This window comes from Pseudopodoces humilis, chromosome 7 (assembly GCF_049639895.1).
Source record: "Pseudopodoces humilis isolate 2021_Gansu_Grassland_sample_001 chromosome 7, ASM4963989v1, whole genome shotgun sequence".
Taxonomy (NCBI): Eukaryota; Metazoa; Chordata; class Aves; order Passeriformes; family Paridae; genus Pseudopodoces; species Pseudopodoces humilis.
In genome coordinates this window covers 52,750,414-52,775,524 of record NC_142206.1, presented here as the reverse complement: position 1 = coordinate 52,775,524, position 25,111 = coordinate 52,750,414, and the positions used below count along the sequence as shown (strand labels likewise).

Here is a 25,111-nt window from a genome sequence, read left to right as displayed (position 1 = left end):
ATTTTAAAAACATTATCACAAATTTGAAAAGGGGAAAGAGAGGCCTGTTGGCTTTGAAACAGAAGAAATCAGAAAAGCTATCAGAGACTTTCTGCGTGACTTAAAGCACTTCTGTGTATTTCTATTCGCCTTTGTTGAGGAACAGATCCCCTTGCTCTGATCTTACCTGGGCATCTACCAAGTTCCCATCTCTTCATATGCATTACCTTGTATAAAGGACTCCAGTATTAAGCTGGGAACTGTCAAAAGTGAAAAAATAACTAGAAATAAGGAACATAAAAACAATTATATTTTGGTAAAGTTGGGGAGAAGAAGGACCAAAAATATCCCTTTCCCCTAAAATCCAAACATAAATGGTAAAATAAGATCTTTAATTTTTTGTTGTTGTTTCTGCAGTTAGTCTAAGACTAGTACCTTAACACTGCTTAACCTATTTTGCTTCAAGACAGTGAAAATTACTTCAAGATAGCCATGTGTAGCCTAGTTGCTTTCTGGCAGGCATTCACATACCAGCACAGAGGCACACAACATTTCTGAGGAAAATGCCAACAAACACCTAGCACCAACTTATAAGATGTGGCCAAGGGAAAAAAAGAAATCTTACAGAAAGATAGCAAGTCTGCTTCATACCATGGTCCTACATGGGAGAGTAAAAGAAAGAAAAAAGGCCAAAAGAGTGTCCAATTATTCCAGCAGACTACTTCCTTTTCCTGCACCCTTCAGATGCTACTTCTAGATCACAACCTATAAAGGACTTGTTATACTAATAAGTGAACCTACAAAAAGAACTTATTGTGACAAGAACATGACCTTCTCGATATAAACACCACCATTACTTCACAAAATTTATTACCACCAAGAAGTTCTTAGTCACAGTGCTTAACATATGGTCTAGTAACAGTGTAGCAAAAAGCTCACTTTTTATCCCTTTCCACTGAGAATTTTGAATGAGCCTCTCTATCTTCCAGCTTTATGAAGCTGTACCTGTTCTGAGGGAAAAGCCACAGAGCAGTCCCAGAGCATCATCTGCTGCTCCTCTCCAATGACACAACCCCCATCACTCACCTGAAGGACTGACGAATTTCCTATGTTCACGTCAAGAAGCTGAAAGGAGCACGTTTCACTTCTTTTATCCATTCCTAATTTAAAGCTTAAACCGAAGGCAAACAGGACTAACTTTTTTTTTTAGAAGCATAATTTCTTTTTAAACTCCAGAAAAAGTAGAGTGGAACAAGGAAGGAAAGCACAACCCCAAACATATTTAAGGTACTGTTCTAAAGGATTCAGGACATTTTCTCCTCTTGCAACTAAGGTTAAATGCAGTTTTCCAAATTAGGCTGTGGCTGACTGAGGAAGCTGGTTACCACCTATGAGCTCTAATCATATTTTTAATCTATTTGAAATCAAACAACTGAGGGGAAGATTTTTTTTTGTGAAATCGAGATAATAATTTGCTTACCTTCCTTGCAAATACAACTGATGGAACAAAAAAACCAAGCCTCCATATACTATCATGCAACTTAATCCATCAGGCAGAATGCAGAACTTGCAAAATAGTCCATTCTGATTGTGTGCAAGACACACAAGACAGAACAATGCTACAAGAGGGTTTATTTATAGAAATGAGAATGAAACTTGTTTTGACTTTTGAGGTATCACCTTCATTCATAACTAAACCAAGCCCAGGCACTGGAGACGATTTGTTAAATTAATATCAACTTAAAGATGTGAAAATGCAAAACAGAACAAGGTACTTTACAGCAGCATGCAATGATACTAATACTAAAAAAAACCAAAAAAATACTAAAAAAACCAAAAAAAAAACCAAAATATCCCACCAAAAAAAACCCCAACTCACACAACTGTCATGAGGTTTCTCAATGTATACATTAAAAACATACACAGCAGATGAATTGTTCCTACCTACCTGTTTACATGAAAAAAATTCACAACACAAACTCCAGTGACACACAAGACTGCAGTCTGTGCTTCCGATAGATTAATATATTGTTTCCCACTGCTGAGAGCTGGTCCTGATTCAGTTAAAGCCTAAGCACTTAGGCTTTCCTGCTGGGAAACAAACAAGTCAAGTCGGTTTCGAGCATCTCCTATTAATATACAGAAACAATTCTCACAAGCCTGAAGGCAAAAAAGAAAAATGGTAGGTAAAGGCTGCACTCAACCGTAACAAACTACAGCAAATCAAAAGCTGCACTGAAACTTACTAGTTCACTAGAAAATTCATTGCAAAAGTCTGTTTACTTCATGCAGGAAGTCACCACTACCATCAGTGAGTCAATATCTACAAGAATGTTTTACATAATGGGAAAATTTTTATTGGCCAGAGGTTCACGGTGTTCTTAAATTTCCAGAAACTGCAGATGTAAAGATACTTCTGTTAACCTAAACCAAAACCAAGAAAAGAAACTATCCGAGATGCACGCTCCATTTCACAACACAGTTCTAATTTTACTGGCTACTGTTCTTCAACCTTCTCAAAATAGGAAACACACTCTGATGTTAAAGGATGGAAATGTGAACACTGGAAACAGAGGTAGCTTTTAGACTACCACCAAATGGTATTAAAACATATTAGCCAGCATAAAATTTTGGTTAGCACATTGTTGCCATTTCTGAGCTCTGATACCAAGAACTGAAGTAGCTTAAGGAACCAGTTTTATTCTTGTAGAAAATTAGTGAGCCAGTCAGAATGCATTGACAAGAAAGCAGGATACCATCTTAGTTCTTCCATTTTCACTTTACTTTTAAAGGCTAATAAGAGAGCCAAGAATCATTAGTCGGTAATGAATTGAAAAGAGTTCCTTCCTTCTTTCGACAAGGAAAATACACTGCAACACCACTACAATATAAAATCCAGTATACTCAAAGTAAAGTAGCTTGAATGACGGAATCCTTCCCTAGAGGGCTGACGGCAGTTTAAGGATTATATTTAAAAACCAAAGAGTAAATTTAAAACATTCCACAGGTTATATTACTCCCCTTAATCTGCTAAAAATTCCCAATTTAAAAATGAAAATTATATTTTAGTTGCTGCTTTTGAAATATTTTGAATGATGCTTAAGAGTAAGCATTTTCATCACACAACTTTTTCAAAGTTAGAAATTGAATAAATATTTTGAATTAATGTCATGGATCATACATGCATAAGTATCAGGATTAGAGCTCTAAAAGAGACTTAAAATTACAAAACTGCTCATAAACTAAAGCCTATGTTAAATTTCAAAAGTACAGGGACCACATTTGTTTTAGTACTTAAGTATTATAAGTCCATTATCATGACAGTGCAAAATAACTTTCCTACCAGGCCACAAAGCATTCGAGGGGACACATAATTAGAAGCTCAAATTCAGAGAGTTAAATTCACATTCAGCCAACCCTTAGTGCTGGTGCTCCATAATGCAGTATATGGAGATTTTTTTATAATTCTTATTTTTTTTACCTGCTTTTGGTGATGCTTTCTAAAGCATTCTGTCCTACTGAAACATTCTCATCCCTCCACAGTACACCAAGACATCCCATCTCACTTTTCTTCTCATAGACAATTTACCTATGTATTTGCCAGCAAAAGCCATGCTGATGGTAACAGAGAATGAATGAGAAAGGTCTTCTGACTCAAGTAACTACACTTCTTTTTAAACTGAAACCTAGTCATGGGGGCTGCCTCCACTGTACAACAGAACCAACCTGTAATTACGGAGAAAGACAAGAAAGCACATGCAGAACAGAAAACAAAAAGCATGTTTTTTTCTTTTACCTGCTGATGCAGCCACTCATCTGAAGGCTTAAATTCTATTTCTGGAACATACAGACGAAGACCAGCAATGCAGCTGCACTGCTCAAGTAAAAAGTAACATCTCCATGTCATAATTACCAAAGCATTCTCTTGGGTCCTCAGCACAGTTCCCAAGGTGTCCATCAGTTCACAAGGAAAGCAAACAGCAGCACAGCTCTGTATCCTGGGATAGTGAGCACTGCTCCTCACCTGCAACTAGACTCTTCTGGTCAGTTTTGACAGTGCTGTACTTACATGGACTTCACCATCTTTGTCCACACACAGATACAAGTCCTCACCTTCCATGAGCTGGCAAGCTGCACTCCTGAATTGCCTTAGTAAAAAACTATAGCCAGAAAAATACTGGATTTGTGGTCTGCCTTAGGTCTTCCACTCAAATCTCAAGAGCCAGTACAGCTCTTCCTACAATGTTAAACATCTGGAAATCATGCTGGAGCAAGCTTAGTCTGCTACTTTGCAAGATGGCCCTACAGAGCTCAGAATCCTTGGAGCTAGTCTTGTAAGCTAAGGTAGCACCATAAAACCCATTGCCTCAATTCAGATAGGAACATAATGGCAAAGAAGCTTCAGTAACTCTCTTCTAATGCTGCATCTCCACATGGTACCAGGAAGAATCTCAGTACAGTAATCCAAAACACAAAACTCACAGTGCACATTAGAAAAAAAAAAAAAGAACTCCAAACAAAATAAAATAACAACACAAGAAATAAAATACTAATAAAAAACCTAGACCAGTTAAAGGATTAATTAGGAAAAGAAATCCTTGCAGCAGTAACAAACAGCTGTGTTTCAGCCTATAGTCCAGCCCCTGATCTAGGCCTTTGGTGAATGAGAAAAAGAAGATGAAAGTAGGCAGAACCCCACTCCACACCTGAAAGACTCCTATTTCTGTAATGGGGATGTGTGTCTTTCTACAGTGCTCTGCCCACAGACAAAGTCCCCTGTATGACATATTGGCTTCCCAGACTTCACATCTCCAGCCCAACTATCCACAAGCCTGAGTACACACCAAAGACAGCCCTGAAGCCTTCTGTGTTTAGACAGCCACCAGAAACAATTACTCCTGGGCAAATTGCAGGCAGTGGTTACTGATTCAACATGTGTAACACTCCAACATCTATTTCCACCATGCATTTATTTCTCCCTCATTTGCTATCAGCAGTAGATCAGTTTTACCAGTTAACATAATGCTGAAAATTCATCAGTCTGATTTCAATTCCCATACTGCCTGCTTTTCCAAAGTTAGTTTGGATTGTCTAACTGGTTCTGCCACAGTCACAGCAAAGCTGTAATACTGTCAAAGAGGACTGATTGACCACAGTGGGTATCTGCAGAAAGAATGACCCCCAGTCACCACTTATCCTGGTTAGTGAAAACAGATTAATACCTTACATCATCTTAGAACACTGGAAGCTGAACTCTTCTGCATTAATTTACAGCCATTATACACTAGCCTCTTTACTCTTGCAGTGAAGATCTGGATAAGTAGAGTAGCTGTAGGGAAACACCACCCCAAAAGTCACTTGTATCCAAACATTAAAGCTTTCTTAAAAGCATTACTATTTACAGGAAAATGAGTAGAGAACGGAAGAACAGAGACATCAGTTTAAGGAACGTATCATATGGGCCCAGGGAGCTCTAACAGGGAATAAGGCCATACAGAAACATTATTAAAACACTCACTAAATGCTCTTCTTTCTATTTTACTTAATGTATGTAACACTTGGCAATAGGCTTGAGCCCTGGTAGCTGACTACAACGTTAAGATATTAGTACATCTTTATTTGGCCTTCCCACCTCTTCCTTGGAATTTGCTATGCTTGCAGTAGTGGAAAAAAAAACCAACAAAACAAAACCAAACCCAAACCTAAAATCATGACAAAATCATGACTGGGTTTTCTACAGTTCACAACATCATATAACATAAAACTCGTGTTCAGCAGTGATTTAAACACTAGGTTTCAATGTAAAAAGTGAGTTCTAGTACTGTGCAGCTCTGGGCCTACTCTGAGTGATGGAGATACAGGATTCCATTTTGGTGTCAGTAACACCATCAAGCCTGACACATTGCATCTAGTCTTAACATCAGGCTCTAGCATTTCATTTAATAACTCAGGACAGCCATCCATATTTATTATTAAGAGCTTTCCTGTGCATCAATAAATTCTTGCACAGGTGCATATACTCCTTTCTCAGAAGATACCTGTGCAAATAAAATCCTTCATTTATGCAAAATCTCATGTTTAATCATTTATTTACTACCTTTTTTTTTTTTTGTAAGCAGAAATACACCATCTCACTCATTTTTGGTGGGTGTATCACACCCCTGCTCTTATCACTTCTTAGGCCTCCCCTCACTACCTTCTTCATGTAAAAATAAACAAGACACAACCTCGATACACTAAAGTTTGTTGTCATTTCTTCCCTGCCCTGACTACATCCTCTCTGATCAACATGCCAGTGGGATATGCTGTTGGATGCCATTATGGCTGTAGAAGCAACAATTATTCAACAATCGGGAGTCCAAGCAGAGCAAAATGCTGTAATAAATCCTGTTAATTGCCAAATCTTAGCCTGTGAACATAGTTCACAACAGAGTTAGTCTCTGAACTACTTGAAAGTCAAGGTAAGAGGGAAGAAGCAAGGCTAGGTTTTGTTCATTTTTATATATCTACTAAGACAGTGCAGAATACTATTAGCCTTCTCTCTATACAGTCCTAGACAATGCCAGAATCAGGGCTTGCTATTCGAGGTGACCAAGCCCAACTTTCTTCTTTCCTGATTCGTTTCCACCTTTGGCTTTGGCCTCACTCACCAAGACAATCACGTAACTAAGGAATAACACATTCGTATGGCTGGACAATATCATAGCTGCTATCTTTTAATTGCCCCTTTAAGGGTTATTATTAGCCAGCTCTAAGCTATTATTAGCAAACTGATAAAACACTTCATGGTCAAGTTCTCTCACAAAACAATTTGTCCGTTTTTCCAGTTATCACACGGAGTTATTCTAAAATAAATGACTAAGGCCAAGAAGAATCATCCCCCTACCTATTAATCAAACCTGTTATATTTTGAGCAACTAACAGCATTTAACAATCACACATTTTATTCCTGGCCAAGGTTAGAAAACCAACAGAGATTTTTGCAAACTTCTCTATTTCTCTTTCTGAAAACAGAAAATTGCATGTGACACCCACTGGCTCTCTCACACCACTTCAACAGCTGTTAAACTCAGGTCAAGTCTGTTAAGCTAGGCTTCCAGCTGCTAGATCTGAAATTGTTTAAAATTTCTTCCTCTAAGAAGTGGATTTTTGCTATGCTATGCCTTCTTCAAAAGAAAGAAAAAAAGATTAATCTCAGTTACTCATGAAAAAATGCATCTCTTGCATTTCTTGCTCAGTGCTTTTTAATGCTACTAAACCTTTTTTGCTAGGTAGTTATAGTTACCTTGATTGTGTAAATCACACTAAAAATGCTTCTACCTGTAATGAAAAGAGAACCCAATGTGACTAACTTGATTGCTCTTGGGCAACACCATTTCTAAAAATGAAATTTGGGGTTTTTTCCTACTTACAGCTCTGTGGTGTGGGAGAATTCAAAGACCTCAGCAACCTTGTTCTGCTATCTATGAAGCAATCCTACCAGCAAGGAGTACTTAAATTCCCTTTTAATTTAGTTTGAATCTCAGCTCTAACTACTGTACAGAGAGTCAAGGGTCTAATCACAGATGTTTAGTACTATTCCAGATGCCAAGTCCTGTGTAGAACTGGCAGATAAAGAGTATAGCCATATGGAAGATCTCATACTTTTTGAGCATCAACTTCACACTGCAGGGGACAACCTGCAGCATTTAAGATGGTACACAGTGCCTCTGTGTGTCAGCACCATCTTTGTTCCCTTAGGTTTTTCTCAAGTCAGTAGTCAGTCAAGGCTTAAGCAAAAAAAAATAATACCATCATAATGTGTTTAAGTTAAAACACAGCTCTTTAAAATAAAACACTAGCAGACAGGGTAAAAGAGATCATAGGAACTCAAAAGATTCACAGGAACGTTTTTGTTGTAATAGTCAGACTAATTAATTTCAGGATTTTTAAATCAAATATTTCTTGAGACTGCAGTTCTTTAATGCTACAGTATCCCCATCTACATAGCAGCAGGGCATGAACATAACAGAGTCAACACTTGAACAGATGAGAGCTACAACAGAGGCAGCTGCTAAAATCACCCACACAAAAAGCATATGATTGATTCCTTCCATACCTCCTTCCCATGATGACAGCCTGTCTTTTTAGTATTTTATCTAATCACTTCAAACTGAAAAAGCCCCCATACCTTAGCAAGTATTCCTGCCTTTGAAAAGTTTTTTTAATAAAGACCTTAAAAAGAAAAATACAGACATGGAAATAGTTCTCGGCAGCCGCCTGCTTCTATTAGGTATATAAATACTTTAATCCCAGCAGCACCACCTAATGGAGACCTCACCAATTTTTCCCCTTCTTTACCATGACAAATATTTAAGTTTGGAGGTGTTAACAACTGGTACTTTAGCACATGGCCTAATTATTACCCTACAAAATCTGATTAGCTACAAGAGAAGCCAAACCATTTCTCCATAGACAATCACAGTCCTTTTTCCTGCACACACCCACATTACATTCATACAGAAATTTCTCAAGTACACAAGACATTGGTTTAACCAGGATATAAGATTTTAGGAAGATTTTGGTTAGAAATTTAGAAAAAAGCCCCAAACAACAAGAATTGTACAGTAGTGTCAGCTACCTTAGACATGTTTCAACTTGCCCTCAGAAAGGAAAACAGGGATGTCACTACCTCTGAAGTGTACAGAACATTGAAAAACCCCAACCTAAGATGAAGTTATGCGTTCCCAGACAGCTTCAGGCTGCAATTCTGCTACAAAACACCCCATGGGAGATGTGCAGCAATTTATTGTAAGCATCAATACAGTGTGCAGCATGATGCCTGTTGTAAATGTCCATCATTTATCTCTTGCCAACAGACATGACAGAACTCACGTATAACTGGATACATAAGGAGTTGGTTTTTTCCTCACTGCCTTTTGTCCTCCGTGTTCGTTATATAAATCAAAACACTGGAAGTAAGGGTTCAACTACTTTGAACTTTTCCAATTAACTCAGCATACGGACACTTGTTCTGGAATAACTGCCTTTTTATGTATGGCTCAGAGGACTTTCAAAGTCTGTCTGCCCAAGCTCATCTCAAAACAGTCAACTAATATACTGAGAGCTCATATGGAAAAAAAACAACAAAAACACCACCAAAATCTTAGTCATTAATTCTGCAAAATTATGGCATCATACTCTGGCTATACGTACTAAAAGCTTTATTTACACAAACAGGCTAATTCCAAGCTTCTTCCTCATTTATTTTGAGTCTCCTCCACAAAAAAATACAGAATGCAGTGGGTAGATACTTAGTTGCTTGTCCCAAATCTGTCTTTAAAAAGCAAATAAAAGCACACACAAAACCAACCAACCAACCAAACAAAAACCCAGCACAACAACAACAAAAAAAACCCAAACATCAACCAAACCACAGAAACTACCAAAAGAGTAAATCCCCCAAAATTCCCTCAAAATCTTACAGGCTAAAATACTGAAAGTTGCATGTCTAAATAATTCTTTTCAGAATGAAAGTGCAGTTCTCAGGAATTTGCAAGAAGGAAAGAGGAATAGGGGAAATTTATGGTGCCAGCTAGTGAAAAATATCTGATGAAATTCAATACTCAAATAACAATAAACTTGTTTTATCTTCCTAGAGACTGCAAGAGAATTCTTCTGTTCATGCTCAAAACCACACAGCTACAAAAATCACCTGCCAAACAGTATGAGCAACACAACAATATCTACTAGCTGGACTACAGCATAGGATTCACTGGCATTCCCATCACATATTGACACCATGGGTGAGTAGTGAGATGAATTTGCTAATCTGAACTATAGCATGCTCAGGGTCTGTAGATAGAAACATGATTCAACTCCTGACAGAGAACAGGATACTACTGCCTTCAAGGGATACTGCATATCATTAACAGAGAAGAGGACAGTGCAAAGGATGGAGTAAGAGCAAGTACAGAATCACAGATGTGTACTTCAGGCAACAGTAGGGTACATTGCAGTGTATCTTTGGTGACCTGGAAGAGAAAAGCATGTTCATTCACCTGGAGCGGGAGGTGGGCAGAGAGGGAATCACAGAAGCAGGTAGCTACAGAGAGGTCAAAGAAAAGTGGATTTTGCAGATAGAAATTACCTGCCAGAGTGTGAAAATAACTATAATCCTAAAGATGGGTATTTAATGAGAAAAATATTATGTATTTGTCAGTAAAGGGGAGAATGCAGTTACTTTGCTCAAGTGCAAGGATGAAACCACCCTGCAATAAAAGTCATCCATTAGCAACTAAAATTGCAAGAAATCTGATTGTAAACAGGTCAAAATAAGTCACTTCTAAGGATCAGAAGAACCAGTTGGAGAAATTAATAGCATTTATACTGTTTGGACAAACAAGATGGAGGAGAAGCACAGCACGGACAGGAGCAACCATTAGTAACTGAAGAGCTTAAATGCAGAAAGAGGAGCTACTTGGAATGGTTTGAAGGAGATTAAAACAAGAACAAGTTAGATGAAAATTATGAAGTTAGACTTCCTGTGCAAAAATCAAGACTTACATCTGCGAGTCATTAATTCACAAGCCTCAACACAGAAAGCAACACACTCTCACAAGGTTCCTCTCTGTGTAAAGACACAGAATGGGCACAGGCAATCTGGTACAGCACCATTATAAAAACTTATAATAATTGTTCTAATTATCTGCCTCTCACATGTACAGAGATGAGCATATAAAACAAAATCCATTCACATTGCTAATATTTGGTTTATGAGCTGGGCTTTGCTGTTACAAAGTGGCACAAGTATCACAAAAGCTGGCTTCATAAAGTAAAAAAAATAAATGTTACTTTTCTAGAACATTCAAAGGAGAAAGCCAGGAACAAGTACAAGCACGGGAACAGCTACCATTGAAAAAATTCTGTCCTGTACACTCAGCTTCATAGAGCCCTGTATGTTTGCTGTGGGCATCAATGGAAGAGTGAAGCAAGGGCTGTTTCCTGTCACAGACGCTGATGGTGCAGGATGGCACAGCTCTGCAGGGGAGGCAGGACTGGATGTCTCCACACAGCACTTGTAATTCACTCACTTTATCAACAGATGACGCTTGCACTGCCCTGCTGGGTTCTCAGCACCTCATCATTTTTATGTCCTCAGATCATAGGAAAGTACCGCTATTCCCATGTTATTACAGACCAGGAAAATGGTCTGTATATGGAGCAAGAAGCTAGACACAAAATAAGCCACTAACTGCATCAACGTTATTTTCAGAACTCCCAGTCAGCTACAACCTAAACCTATGCAACACCCAAGTCCCTCCTTTCTTCCCCAGCATATATTCCACACTTAAGAAAACATCCTGACAAGGCTGATAACCTCAGGAAGAACATCAATTTCAAACGCACGAGGAAAAAAATAAATGAAACAACACTGGATGAAGCATCAGCAGACTCTAAGTCTTCACTCATCCCAGTAATCCTAAATAAAGTCCTAACCACTTGACTGAGACATCATGATTCCTCTCACTCTCTTTCTTAGGCACACTAAGTTTTGATTTTTCCTGGCATGGCAAAAAGTTTCAAGAGAAGGAAGTGACACTACTCTTAACTGGCCTGTGGCTTGATGATGAGAACACTCCCCAGGGAAGTAGGAAACTTGGACTGGAATCCCCCTCCTGCCCCTGGGACTCGGACATGATGTCACATCACCCAGCACTGCAACATCAGAGCCCCTTGTTGGTCTGGCCCTAATGGAAAGGCCCACAGCACAGACATCTATAGAACGAGAGAAAACCAAAGCCCAGCCTCTGGGCTCCTGGTTTCACACTGCTGTCTGCAGTGGACCATCTTCTCTTTCTTGACAGATGTCAAAGCTTGCAGGAACAAAGTGGCAGCCAGGAAGGCACTTATCTTACACTAGTATCTGCAACACCCTTTTAAAGGTAGATGAAATCCAAATTACTTGTTTTCCTAGACACCTAAGAAAGATGCAAAGACTCATGGCATTTTGAGCTTGTCTTCAGTGCACATATCTTACTTCATCTACAAAAACATGTTTCTCACATTAACGCAGAAACCAAAACACGACAAAGGTCCAGTATTACCCCAAATGTTAAGTTTTTCTAATTATGAGCTACCATACAGTCATCATTAAAACAAGTAAAATGGAAGATTCATGACCTCTTGCACAAACATTTTTGAGAAGCATTTACTGTTTGTGTGCGAAGAGATTCACTTAAGAGCATTTAAATTACTACAGTATTAGTAGCAACTTTTATCATGGCAAATGATCTACAGAATGTTTCCTCTACACATCAGAGAAAACTATTTTACAAATCAGCATTTTATGAAACTGTGTAAAATAATACCAGAACTACAAAATATTCCAACTTAAGGCATTCCTGCTATGCCCACTAAGGTTCTAATGCCTGCAAATTGCAAAAATTTAAATCTTGTTGTTTCAGTACAAGGAGTGAGCAGAAGATGGAAGCCATCACACACATACAATACTGAACTTCTGCACACACACAGACATGTCAAGACTTTGCTTCCCAGGCTGCCTTGACTAGATGAACAGCAGAACTTGAAATTCTACTAAAATCACATTTTATACATGCAGAGTAAAGCAGCGGGTAAGAACAACAGCATGGAATCAAAGGCTTAACATTTTTTGGGGGGTGGAGAGGATTAGTGACCTACAGTTGTTGTATATAATTTTAGAGACACTCATCCTGTTAACCTAGTTACAAAGCCAACAGTCAGTAGCAATTGAAGTCACAGTGGCAATAGTATTTTTCTATCAGGGCTCCAGAAGAGGAGATCTACATGAAGAAAACAAACACTCCCTCAAAGACTATGTAAATATCTCTCCCTCTCACAGAATTCTCAATACCAAATCACCTTTTGTTTCATTTCTCGTTAAGTTCTAAGACGTTTCCACTGGATACTTTCCTTACTTCCCTTAGCTATCCTAAAAAGCTTTTTTGCATTTATTTCCTTTTTTCTTCTTCCCCATTACAAAAAGAGAGAGAGAACACATATTCCTACATTATGGGCACCTAACAATAGTTCACTGTAAGTTGACTCCCCTTTTTCTCCCAATTCTTTAGTCCTTTCTCCTGCTGTAAGAAAAAAAGACAGAAAACAAAAAATGAAACATTTGTGATTCGTCAAAATTAAATAACTATCCATTTATGAGGGCATGGGCTTCCAGCAGGCTGAGGTGGGAAACCAGTTATATTCTCTCTGCCAGCCCTTTCCTAACATATTAGGAACAGCACCACTTCATCACCACAGGTTAAAAAGTTTAAGATAAAACCTAGTGCAACTACTGCACTCCTACAAGCACATCTTTATTCTTCTGCACAAAACCACACAACTCTCCCTCCCTTGGCTTCTTTTCCCCATACCTCATTTTGAAATCTCCAATTTTTCCCACCACTTCTGATGTTCCTGAGTCAGACACCAAAAATTCAAGGAGGTTTCAAATACAAGCATTCTATTCAGAAAGTATCCACAGCTTAAAACAAATAAACAAACAAACACAAACTTAAGCCTTGGCAATTATTTAAAGGAACTGTGCACCAGTGTACAGATACCTGAAACCAATGTGTAATGAGCAATCTTCACACATCATAAGATGCAGCACCTTCAACTAAAAAACACTAGCATAATAAAAAAAATCTAATGAAATCCACTAACTACATCATCTAAGATATAAGAGATCAGAATGTTTTATTTTTACAGTATTTATTCATACAAGGCCAGTTTAGGGTACAGGAGTAGATTTAAGTCATTCCTATTCTTAAATTGCCTTTTCATCTGAAATAGAACTATGATCAGCTCCTTATCAATCAAAAACCAAGGTTTTTGGCTTTTTGTATTTTCAGCATTGCCATATCTACTATAGAACAGCTGGATTTCAGTACTAAAAAGCCAATCCTCTTCTCTCCTTAAGTGTTCATTATGGACAAGATCAATGCAAAGATCTAAGACATAACATGATCCCAAGATCATTTAAAAGACAAACTGTATTAACATGGACTAGTAAGACTTCATAAATAATCTTTGGTCACCGATGCTAACTACTGCCATCTTACTGAGTTTTCCCAGGTATCAACAGAAAATATGCTTACATGATACTCAAATTCTCTGAATCCATGCAAGAATGGCTTCTCAAAATTCGTATCACCCAACTTAATTGAAGGAGGACTTCAGGAAAGCCTAAAGACTGAGTCATTAATTTGCTTTGGTACTGAATGCAATTTATGATTCTATATTCTAGGTCCAGCTATTATTAGAAAAACCTCACCAAGTCACATTTCAGTAAAACACCTACCATTCTTGTGCTGGAACAACCCAACTTTTATAACCCCCTAGTGCCGCCTGCTTGCAATGCCCAAGCTCATGATACATCAATGTTTCCGTTACCAAGCTCTATGACAAGGGGTTTCCCAGTGCAGCCATAAAAAACTGATTCCGTCCAAATGTTCAAGTATTTCTCACCTCAAATGAACAGCCTTCTCCCCGACCACCACAATAGCATTTGGACCTTAATCCATATGTGGTAGAAGCCAATGGCTCATTTAAAAGGACAACATGCAGTACATGCCATGGTGTCCCCAGTTCTGAACAACCATCAGTGTAGCCCTTTAATCCAGGCTTCTAGGCAAGTCAATAGCCATTTTAAATGCAGATTTTTACTAACTACTTCAAATTGTACTATTTTGTTTGTCTAAGCTAGACACTGCTAGTACACCTTTGCATCATGCACTGAACTCCTTTTCAGTCTATGAATGCAAGCTCAGATTAGTGCTCATTAATGCTACATGCATCCTATGGGACAAATCTGCAAGGAAAAACACACCATTCTACTCAAGAAATAGAAAACATATAAATCGCAATATACAGTATATAAAGCTCAGATCTAAACAAGCTAGAGAAGTCACAGACCCAAAGAGACAGCGTATTTGAAATTGTATCATTGGAACGTCCCACATTTTACTACTACAGAAACAGCAGAAGAGGAAAGATGCCCTAATGCGTGGTAAAGATCCACGCAGAGGAGCACATACAGTCTGTCACGTCACACACAAGCTCCGATGGGCAGAACATGAGATTATGCCTCTTAACATTAATACAATTTCTCCTGGTTTTCTGCGGTAATTCAAATCTTGGGCACTCAAATAAACAAATAAATCAAAATGTAAATGCCTTACCTTCCTATTTTACAAGCCACTGCAGTTCTCAGATTATGAGTCAGTCATAGGTTAATCTGCAGAGGAATGACTCAGTATAAACTTTTAAACATTCATTATTTTTTCTAACCTACAACACGGCGATTCATTCAACGCGCTAAAACGCGGCGTCGCGAATCAGCGCACGAAATGAATGGCGTGAAAACAAAACACTTTTCTTTCCGCTCACGGCAGGCAGACGGGGATAGCGCAGCGCCGGTGCAGGCAGGCGGACTTTGCGAAAATACAACTCCTTCCGCGCCGATGCGGGGCAGCTCCGGCGGCTCCGTGCACAGCCCCATGGCCGGGGAGCGGCGGGGGCTCCGCCGCAGCGGCAGCCGGGGGGACGCGCAGCCGGGACCGCGCTCCGCGCCAGGCGCGGCGCTGCCGGCAATGCCCCTTTAAAGGCCGTCGGCCCGCCCCCAGCACTGCATATGGAGGGAGCCAGGAGCGAGCGAGCCTTCTGCATTCAAACGACACATCAAACGCCGCAAGCACCGCCGCGGCTCCCGGCTCCGCTCCGGCCTCGCCTCCCTCCGCTCCCCGCACAGGCACACACCCCGCGGGGAACGGGACGGAGAGCGAGAGGAGCAGGGGAGGGAAGGGGGAGGTAGGAATAAGTAAGCGAAAAGGCGCACCTGCAAAGCCCTGGAGTGCGAGTGCGTCCGGGCAGGAGAGTCCGCGCCGGCCCGCCGCAGGCTGATCTATCCCCGGGCACCGGCCGCCGCCGAGGTCCCGGCACGGGCTGCGGCTGCAGCGCGCTCGGCCCCTGCCTGCCAGCAGATGCCCCGGTGAGCGCCGTGCCCCCGCCGGAGCGCCCCCGGCTCCCGCCGCCCGCCCGGTCCCGTCCCCCTGCGTGGAGCGCCCGAGCGCGGGCAGGCGGGCGCGGCCGGTGCCGGAGCCCCGCGCGGGAGCCGCCGCCACGGCGGCAGCGAAGCTCCCGCCCTCCCTCCTCCTCCGCCGCCACCACCACCACCACCACCGCACAGCCGAGCCCAGCCGAGCCCAGCCGAGCCCCGCGGCCGCCCTACCTGCGAGCGTGTGCGCGGAGCGGAGCGGGGCGGCGGGCGGCAGCTGGAGCCGGGCGAAGGCGACCGCCAGCCCGGCGGAAAGTCCCGACCGCTGTGCGCCGTCTCCCCCCGCCCCGCACTTCCTCTCCCGCCCGCTCGGGCTGGAAATCCCCGGCGAAGCCCGCTGCTCTCCCAGCTCCTCCCAATCACCGAGGGCGGGCCCGGCACAGCCGCTCAGCGCGCAGGCGGCAGCCGGGGGCCGGGCTTGCCCTGGCCGCTGGCCCCGGCTGCACCTGATGCTGCTGTCACCCTCCTCCCGCGGGCACCGCTCGGCCGAAGGGGCCCCGCGCCCGGCGAAGGAGGCGCGGGCTGGGCTGCGGGGGGCGGCGCGTCCCGCTCCGGGCGCGGGGTGGTGCCGGCGGAGCCGTGGGGGCTCGGCCGGGGGGCGGGAGCTGCTGCCGGGCACCGAGGGAAGGAAGGGCGCGGGGGATGGCGCCGGGACGCGGGGTCCGGGAAAGCGGGATCGGCGCGGCGGAGAGCCGCTCGCTTCCCCTGCCTGTCCCGAGGGAGGTGCAGCAGTCCCGCTCAAAGAAGCGCCTCGAAAACAATAGCGTATATTAAACAAAGAAAATGCCACTGGGAAGAATGGGAGGGAGGAAAAACGGCAGTTGGGAGGGAGAGAAGGGTCTGGAAGAGATCCAGGAAAGAGCAGCGAGCCAGAGCCGATGGTCCCCCGGGAGCGGCCGGTCGGGGCGCCCCGGCAGCCGCCGGCCGTAGGTGCCAGCCCCGCGTCCTGGCAGGGGGCAGGGGGCAGCGAGTGTTCCCTGCCCGGCGCCCCGCGCACCCGCGGCCCCTCCGCAGGCGACCGGAGAAAGGGGGCGGCGCTGGCAGCACACAGAACCTGTCGCTCCCGGCAGCCAGGTGAAATAAATGCCTGCGTCGTGCTCCGCTAGCATCGCGGCGTGTCCCGACCGGGACATTTGTTCCGCCTGTGCCGGCGGTCTCGCTTTTACATGGGGCATCGTTGGCTGTCCTGGCTTGTCGTGTCCCCGCCGCCTCACCGGGCTGCGGGGAGAGGGAGGGAGGCGGAGAGGCGGCTCTGGCGCAGAAGCGGCGCGGGGGCTCAGCCGGAGCCGGGAATGCCCGGCCTGAGCCGGGGATGGGGGCTCAGCTGGAGCCTTGCTCCAGGATGGGCTGGAGGAACTGCCCCACAGGGACCTCCGGACCCCTGGGTGCAGCGATGGGGCTGGCAGCCGGGAGAGCCGCAGCTCTGAGGAATGTGCAGAGCTGAACACGGAGAAATGTGTGGTGTTTGGCTAATTTCAGTGAGATGAGGTCACCGTCCTTTTTGGACGTTGTTTATCGAGGGATCACTAGGGAGGAACAGTTGGATGCGTGATCCTGAACGGACAAGCTTTGCGTCATAGTTGCCGCTTGCAGCATCTCCACTCGTCCCGAAATCCATCCTGACCCTCCTCGGTCTTCATCCCCCGGCTCTCCGTAACGCCCACGCCACGTTGCCCTGCAAAACTAAACATCTCTAGCTCCGGCACTGTCCTCACCAGCCTCTAAATCACGAAGCTTGGCCGCACTGCTAATTCCCTCCTGTGTGCTGTTTTCTTCTCATCCCACTTCTCTGCTTTCTCTCTTTCCCCCTCTCTCCCGCCTTTGCTGCTGTCCCCAGTCAAAGGTGGCTTAGCTGTCAAGACAACTGCGGCTTTTGAAACGATGAACCTGCCATGAGAAAGTCTCAGACGGATGTCTTACATGTTCTCATCACTTGTTCAAGATTGCTTCACTCTGGACCGGCAGAAAGGATTGCGCACCAAGCCTGGATCTCTCCAGCAGCAGGGCTGCAAATAAGTTTCTATCAGAGACAAACCTGCAATTTCCTCCTTTGCCACTCTTTTTGCTGCTGTATATGTGTCCTCTTGTTTTGTCCTAAAAGAAAAAGAAAAAAATGGAGACAACATAATAGGATTCCAGTGCCTGTAGCTCTAGCAGCTGTACTAATGTATTCTTCCCCAAAAAGTGAAAACAAATTCTTGTTTTAATTACCATTTAAAGATGTCAGAGGCCTTTCCACATTAAAAAAAAAAAGTCTGTTGACAAAGGGATAAAATGATGATTTAATTAAATACCTAGCATTTCAATTGCTTTTTCTTTTTGATTTTTCCATATTGTGACTCCAAAATTTTAGAGATTTCTAATACAATTAATACAGCAAGATATGTCACCAGTGTTTAGTCTTTAAATGGTTTGGAATTTTGTGTTATAAGCAATGTTTTCTCTGAGGCTTAAAGTCTTGTCTCAAGGCTGCTGTGATATGCTGAACACTTCTGCTTGGCAATAGTGTTTAGAATATAGTCATTGGAGAGCTACTTGAAACACCAGAAATTATACTGAAATCCTTGGAGTAGCTCCATATTTTAGTAAATTGTTTGAAGAAATAAAATAATAGTGCATTACATTGGAAAATCACCTGAGAGGAAAGGGTAACAAGAGAAGAATACCAAGAGAAGAATAGTAATCCCTTACAAACTTGGACAGGGGCACTTATCTCCAAAACTATTTGGGAGACATAGAAGAGCAAATGGCATGTGATTATGGGAAACTAATTTCTCAGCTACAGACTAGAAGGTACCACTGGGAACCGGTAGGGCTTAAATGTTCTGGAGTGTTGTAGAAACTCGATTTCTCAGGCAAACAGTCCATGAGAGAGGATGCTATTTTAGGACTGGTATTAATAAGCAGCAAGGACCTTGTAGAAGGCCAGAATGTTGAAACTGATCATTAACTGAGTGATCACAAACTAATCCAGCTGAAGTTAAACTGCAAGAAGGACAAATGCAGATATTTGACTAAGACTTGGGACTGCAGAACAGAAAATTTAGAGAAATGGGGAAAATTCCTGAGACTGACATGATGGATGAACCCAATGATGATTTTTACTTAGAGATATTGGAAGAAGCAGCGAATAACAACTGCCAAAGCAAGGATTTGTTCAAGGTTAAAAAGGCTAGAAGCAATACCCTGTGCCTAAAACACTGTAGTGAGAGAAGGAGGGCAGTGATGCTGGTAGCCTTGGGTTTACTGCTCTGACCTTACTATGGGGATGAGTTCCTCCATGAGAAAATGAGCTGCCAGCAGAATGGCTATGGAAAAGACTCACTTGAGTCTATGATGCACAAAGCATGGTATTTTTAGTAGAGAGAGGAAAGTATTAACATGGCTTTGCACAGCACAGCTGAGGAACCTTGTTTGGAAAATTGCGTCCAGTTCTGGTGACTTACGGTCAGAAAAGATTGACTCAGGTTGCCACAGGTGCGGAAGAGGAATTCTGGGGTGGCAAGGGAGCAGAGTATCTGTATTCTTGAATGGGAGCTGCAAACAAGCAAGCAGACTTAGCTTCCTGAACTAGCCAAATTAAGCCAAAATAGTGCAATTCACACAGTAAATATCAAGGAAAGAGTACTATTTAGATTAAAGGATTATGTTAGCACAGTGATGCATGGCCATAAATTGGTTGTGAGTATACTTAGACTGAAAAGCTTTCTAACCATTCCAAGAGCAAACAAACAGCACTCCAGGAACAAACACCTACACAATTTTAAATCAGAGCATGATGCTTTGTTGTGTCCAAAGGGGATTTGAAGACGACAGAGCTGCTGACCTTTGACATTATACTGTAATCATTCCCAAGTTTCAGGCCTACTTCTGGTCCTCTGTCCCATCTACATTTGGCTTGTGAGGTTTTTTTCAACTGCCTCTGAGGCACTGGAAATTAGTCAGAGACAGGATGTAGAAAGGGCTGGTGACATTAAGTCATCTGGTGGTTTGTGGTGGATCTTGCTCACAGCCATACTGTGATGGTCAGATTTGTGTCACCACAAAACCTTTTCCCTCAGGTGAGCCTGGTAAAGGACTGTTTTGTGTTCCCCCTGCCACCTTCTCAGAATCCTCTGGGAGAGTTTTTTGGTAAATATCTTGTTGCATGGGTACTGGTTATGGTCTTCTCTGATATTGTACTTGAGAGGTTTAGCCTTTTACTGCAGCTCTTAATTTTATTACCGCTTACCAAAAAGGGTTTGGTGACTCTTGATGAGTGGGGATGCTGAAAAGTTATTGCTCTGAGATCTTCTAAACAATATGGCCATTATGTGTTTGTAGAGGGGGTTCATTCCCAGTTCTATTTTCCCAGAGGTGGCATCAACAGGTTATTTTTAATTCTGGAAGTAAACCTGAGAGAGGGAGAGAGAAAGAGGGCAGCAAACCATTGTTTCTTGTATGAATTTGCTTATTGCAATTAACAGTCATTCAGCTGAACATTTGTAATTTGGAATGGTACAGTACATCCTTATTAACCCTGCTGTTTCAGGTGCAATTTGGCACTGCTTCTGTATGGAATGCTAACTCTAAGTGCTGTGGTTTGTGTGCTTCACATGGCTTCTCCACAGTTTCTGCAGAAGGTGGTTATGGGTTTTTTCTAATCAATACCTATTGTGGATCTGAACAACACTTAGCAGGAGCCAGTTTCTACATTTCTGGCACTTCTTGATTTGCAGCATCTTGGCAGTTTCTTGACTTGCAGCATCCTCATCCTATGCTCCGGATTGAAGATGCTTATTGACAGAATAATAAAATCATTAAATTTATATTCTTTTTTTATTGCTGAAGCACTGCCCAAGAGTATCGTGGGAATACATGTTCATTTATTGCATCTCATACATGAGATAGGGGTTCCTCAGGGTTTATTTCAGCTGCTACTAGGCAATAATGTCTAATGTGATAGCCCATTTGTTTAGGAAAAAAAAAAATTCCCCTGCCCAAGCTATGATTTTCTGCTTTAATTTCCTAAAAAGTCATGGTTTTCCAAATTACAAGCATTTAAGGTGAAACATCCCCCAGCTCTTCCAGAAGTAAGTTATATGTGCCTTTCTGCATTTGTTATGTAACATTTTTCATTTCTTTCAAGTTAATTTCAGTTCCCAAGTCAGCTTACAGAGCTACTTCACACTTGACAAAGAATAATAGTATGGCGTAACACTACTGCATCTCAGTAATCTTAGGGCCTTCTTACTCTCTTGTTGAGACTATTAAAATATTTTGAGGTCCCCAGTCTCCCCTGTCATCAAGACTGCCATTGTGCCCATGCCAAATTAACTTTGGAGTCAAATGAAATTTTGGAGTGCATGTCACTGGATTCCCAAAGTGGCCTGTAAAGTGGTTCACGTGAACTCTAAGCTGTGCCTGGAACAAGAGACAAGATACAGCTCCACAGCAGGGAATTACTAGAGCACAGCAATGCCTCAGCCATAGGTCTGCCTCTCACTATGGCTGCAAAATCAGAGCTGTGATGGGAAGAGTGCAAACTCAGCAAGATCAGCTCTCCACCATATGGAGATTTCACTGTGACGGCTGAATCTGAATATAACCGATAAAAGCATCTTGAAGGCTGCTTTGTGCCTTTAGAGCAGCACAAAGAGGCTTTATCAGGAAGAAGGAATTGGTCCAAAAGATTTCTCCAGACATAAAGTGTCAGTTATTATGCTAGTTTGTAACTAGCAACTGCAAGGATTCTGTTGAAACCTGGCAAACTGAAAGGCTGACATGAATATAACAACTGTATTGATTTATTCAGATGCCCTCATTTTCTATCTGAAACATCCTTAGGATATCCTGATATTCTTAGGATCTTTTCTCCATCAGGAATCTCGGAATCTAATCATACCTAGAGAAAAAGCCATACCTAATATTGTCAGAAAGATCAGGTGGGTATACTTTCAATGCTGAGAGTCTTTCATTATTGTAGACATTGTTACAGGCTCTTCTTCAGTAATCAATAGTAGCTCTTTCTTCAGAGTGATGTAACTACTTTTGCTTTCACCTTTTCTGCATGTAGTCATGGGAACACCAAACAACCTGTGAGAATCAGGCTTAGGAATAATTTGAGCATTTGAGATGACTGGGAGGTGGTCACTGTCTCATAATTTTCCTGCTGCCAGCTTAGCTGTGTGCCTTATCCCCAGTGCTGTCAGAGCATCAGAACAGGTCTGAGAGGCTTTTTCACCCACTCCTTTTATTGATAATGCCCTAGGTAGTTCTGAAGGGATATTTCAGAGTATTCTGGAAGGTTGTTTGAGCCTCTGGATGTTCTTTTGTTGTAAGTAAAGTGTCCATAAAAGGTGCATTTCCAAAGCCTGAAGTATTCTGTCCTGGATTCACATGCAGACCAACCAGACTTCAGTACTGAAGAGATTACACAGGATGGAGCCCCTGAGTTTGCTGCCCTGGCAGATTCCTGAAGAGAATTCAGTCAGGAGAATCACCGTATAAAGAACAGTTGTTCTAGAAGCCCAGAGGAAAACATTTCTCTTGTCACAATACATCTAAACATACATCCAGCCCTCCTGTGGATCCACACTTGTGGGATTCAAGACATGCAGACCTGTATGACAGCATAAAGCCCTTCTCTCTGACTTTTACCTTAAAGCTTGTAGTCCCTTCTTGCTCTGCCTCTTGTGACTCCACAGTTTTTCCCACTGTTCTTAGCAATTTTCTCACCTTGTATAGGAAAATGGTAATTCAAATTTACAGTTTCCCAGGCACCATTCATTCTGTCTCATGACAGAATGCATAAAATGAGGTAACTCTAGAGAGGCAATAATTACCCAGCTGTTTGTCTGAAGATACCTCTGAGCTGGATTCTATTTATCCACCTGGGTCTTGAGAGTTAGGAGACATCAGCATATTCACTGGATGATATTTAGAATTATTTTACTTTCAAGTATAGTTTTTTATCACAGGGGTTGGGAGGTTTCCGACCTGTGAATATGAACAAAATGACTAAAAGTGCTCCAGGTGGTACTGGGGAGAGAGGGGGATGTCTTGGGATGAAAACAACTGGCTGTCTTAGCAACCCCCACCTACTGCATTGTTAAAACCCAAGGGCAGGTATCTAGTTTAAATGTATCTTCAGGGAAGCATGATTATATTAAAATCTTTTCCTTGCTGAGTTTCAGCATTCTCTATATCAAATGTTCTCAGTTTTCAAGTAAAAATGTAAAATCCAACTGCTCTCTGGACAGTTTCAGCCTAGCCCCTATGAATCTAGCTTCTCTTCTTCTCCCTTCTTACTGGTTATGACGAATGCTCTGCAAGCCACATTACACCCTAATCAGCATTTGCATAATCTTTACTAGCTCTGTGATTGCAGTGTGAGGGGGTTATATATATAAGCTAGACAGTAATTAACAAGGGCTAGAAAGAACTCAGTTGCAATGATTAGCATGAGGCAGCAATGATTCAAGAGCTGTGAGTCTTTCACGTGCAGCATTTGGAAGAGAGGTACCCTGCTAAGGGAACTATTTTGAGTTTCTTAACCAGGAGGGACTATTAAGATTTTTGGGTGCAGACCCCCATGAAAGCCCAAGGAGCAAAAGAAAGCCAGACAGACCTCTTGGACATTGTGTCTTCAATTACTGGATATAATCTTCTACAAATCCACTGCAGAGGCTGCTGTTTTGGTATTGAGGAGATAATAAACAAGTTCTGTTGGCACCAGCCCACACAAGAGCCATGCCCACCAGAGAAGTAGCCCTTCCTGCTCTTCCAGATGCTGAAAGACCCATTGTGGAAGTGGTGGAATACTAGCTAAGATTCTGCAAAGGTCTGAGCTAGGAGTGTTAGAAAAATTCTCTTGGAGCCTTCAGATGATTGGAAAGGAGTGTGCCTGACAAAACTGGCTTGAATGTTTCCCACTGTAAATATATGAACTACTTCTCCCAGCAGTGCTCATCTGCTGTAGCCATGGGATGGTGTCTCTGTCACAGGCATCTCCCTGCTGAAAAATGAGAAGAACTTGGTTCTAGCTGCCCTTGAAACTCAGAAAGGTTGCTTAGGCTGCAGCTCCATAAAGAACCTTTGGAGCAGCGGAAGATTTAAGGAGAGGTCAGTTTACAGGACATACTGCTGTATGTTAGTAATCTGCTGCCAGTGTAGAAAACAAGGATTCTTTGCAAATCAAAATGAATTTTGCATTTATTTGTTCATAAGAACAGATAATAATAGAACAGAACCTGTTGTCAGACTGCAGGCAAGCCCAGGCACTCTTGTAATTTTAGCAGATGGAGCTAAAGGAGCCCCAGAATATTCTAAGAACAACCTTCTCACTTTAACAATAGCAGGCAAATGTTGTCAGTGGGTTTGAGGACAAGGAGATGCTGTGTTCAGCCTCAGATGGAATAGCTGAACTCTCAGGACTCTTAGGGAGCTGAGACAATGGGACTTCACCATTCACTAGGTCACACCACAGCTGTTCCCGGGTCCTTCACTTTTTCATCCTTCCTAGTTTGTACCCCAGAGAGATAAGAGCCTTTTTCTGATCCTGTACTACTTTCCTGAGTTCAGTCCTCAGTGCCTGCTCCAGCTGCTAAGAGAAATGCTTTCACATCCTGAATTAAATGCTCCTCTGTTGCCGAGAGATGCAAGTTAAAATGCAAAAATCTTATGTCATCTTTGCACTGAATTAAAAGCCACCAAAAACAAATTCTTCTTTGGCCTCGTTCTTACCTGGGGAATGCTAATTTGTCTTTGTGCAATTGCTGCAGACTGACACCAGCTTAATCCAGAGCAGAAAGAGGCCCTAAACCTCTCCTGGGCTGTTTAAGATACTACACAGTCATAAACCCAAAACCCAGTATCCCTCCCTTCTCCAGTTTCCCCAGGTATCAGGAAACGTTCTGGTCTTTAGATGCAAAGTGGAAAGCTGTGGTGTTTGCAGTCACTCTCCTGGAGTAACTCCCAATCCATACTGTGGTAACAGGCTGTCGACTCAGCTGAGAACAGAACTATTTTTCATTAGCTGGGCCTCCCATTTCTGAGGCTGTGGAGAGAGAAGTCTCT

General features: G+C 42.4%; 1 protein-coding gene across 10 annotated transcripts in view; it reads right to left on the bottom strand.

The window, feature by feature from the left end:
* TRAF3 (TNF receptor associated factor 3) overlaps nt 1-16,357 on the bottom strand; it is a 69,618-nt gene extending 53,261 nt beyond the window's left edge. For 5 of the 10 annotated variants that reach the window (XM_088057522.1, XM_088057531.1, XM_088057530.1 and 2 more), the window contains exons 1-4: nt 16,229-16,357; nt 15,836-15,970; nt 15,180-15,235; nt 1,928-2,070 (exon numbers count right to left, since the gene is read on the bottom strand). The gene's annotated coding sequence lies outside the window, so the exon portion shown is untranslated. Of the gene's footprint in view, nt 1-1,927; nt 2,071-15,179; nt 15,251-15,387; nt 15,445-15,835; nt 15,971-16,228 lie in introns of those variants that run through there. The other 5 variants (XM_088057523.1, XM_088057528.1, XM_014249931.2 and 2 more) reach the window with 4 other exon arrangements.
* Between the last annotated feature and the right edge of the window lie 8,754 nt (nt 16,358-25,111).